Source organism: Danio rerio, chromosome 5 (genome assembly GCF_052040795.2).
Source record: "Danio rerio strain M-AB ecotype USA chromosome 5, GRCz13ab, whole genome shotgun sequence".
NCBI lineage: Eukaryota > Metazoa > Chordata > Actinopteri > Cypriniformes > Danionidae > Danio > Danio rerio.
In genome coordinates this window covers 54,436,869-54,438,657 of record NC_141025.1, presented here as the reverse complement: position 1 = coordinate 54,438,657, position 1,789 = coordinate 54,436,869, and positions in this window count along the sequence as shown.

Sequence of the window (1,789 nt, the reverse complement as noted above, 5' to 3'; positions counted from 1 at the left end):
GGTGCAACTCGCTCTTCTCGCGACATCTGACCCCCCTCAGTCCCTCCTGCTCTGTGTCGAGTCGATGAGAAACTAGAGGAAGGACCCCATGTCAGACCCCTGAGCAATTGTGCATCCAGAATGGCTAAGCTCCCCCTCTAGTGTTCGCATGTCTGTATTCCTCGAAGCAACAAAAGCAGCCCTGAGTTTTTATGCTTGTTTCATGCTTGAATGCAACGCAGAAACGCGTTTACATTTACTCGTTATGCATTTTTTTGTCATGATTTTGTTATACCTGGCAGTTCTTTTAGTGACCTGATTGTTTGCTTAATGTTTACAGACAGTACAGTTGTGGCCGAGCTGCAGTTACAGTGTACTTGCCTAAATAGTACTGGGTAAGAAAGGTTTAGAGGTAGGTTCAAAGCTAAAATCTAGTTATCAACCAGCTGTTGTCATTATTATAATTAATTCATTTTCTTTTCGGCTTAGTCACTTTATTAATCAGGTGTCACCAAGCGGAATGAACTGCTGTCATTATTATAAAATGTACAATTGCATGTACAGTGTATCCCCATAGGGCTTAGTGGCTACATACATAGACAGCACATTTTAGCTCTTATATCTTATGTCTTATATTTTATATTTTGTTACAGACATACAGTGTCATCCTGCAACTGCTTTGCAGCATATGAAATGTCCCAAAAAATATTTTAACTGTCCAAAATGGGCATTTTTTTGTTTTTGTTTTTACTGATAGTCAAAACGTGTACAAAAAATATTTGTGTATGTGTTATTAATGATAAAAAAAAAAAAAAAAAAAAAAAAAACAGTCAGGAAAAAACTGCTGTGTTCAAGGCGGAAATAAAGAGTTTTTCATTCTATTACACAAAGGTGACTTCAGACCATGAGTTCACATATATGGACATAATTTTTCTCTAAAAGTATATCAAATCAAAACATGATACTTAGGTTTAATTTTAATTAGATTCCAATAAGCCAAAATAGCAAAGAAAAATAAAAAAAGTACATGCAAAAAACAGCTTGGGCCTTAGGAGGGTATAGTTACTTCTGCACATGATCTAGATAATAATTAAGAAGTCTATACCTAAACCTGACCTTTACCAATGACATTGTTTGTTGTTGTTGTTGTTGTTAGATAAGTACTCTGTATTTACATTTTAAGTACACATGCTGTAAAATAAAGTGAAATAAAAAATGTATTACCCCATATTTTATTTGAGGCCTACATATCACTCATATGTTGAGTTTACTAATGGAATAATTGTTAAGTAAGGGTTATATTAAATAATACTGTAGCACTTCCCAGCTTTGCATTGACAGTTCTAAAATAGTAACTACTAAAATCATCCATGCACCACAAAATCGACTCATTAGACTCAAAAAACTATACTATATATTAGAAGGGGGCGATGCAGTGGGGCAGTAGGTAGTGCTGTCGCCTCACAGCAAGAAGGTCGCTGGGTCACTGGTTCGAGCCTCGGCTCAATTGGCGTTTCTGTGTGGAGTTTGCATGTTGTCCCTGCCTTCGCGTGGGTTTCCTCCGGGTGCTCCGGTTTACCCCACAGTCCAAAGACATGCGGTACAGGTGAATTGGGTAGGCTAAATTGTGCTTAGTGTATGAGTGTGTGTGTGTGTGTGTGTGTGTGTGTATGTGAATGTGTGTGTGGATGTTCCCCAGAGATGGGTTGCAGCTGGAAGGGCATCCGCTGCTTAAAAATTTGCTGGATAAGTTGGCGGTTCATTCCGCTGTGGCGACCCCGGAGTAATAAAGGGACTAAGCCGACAAGAA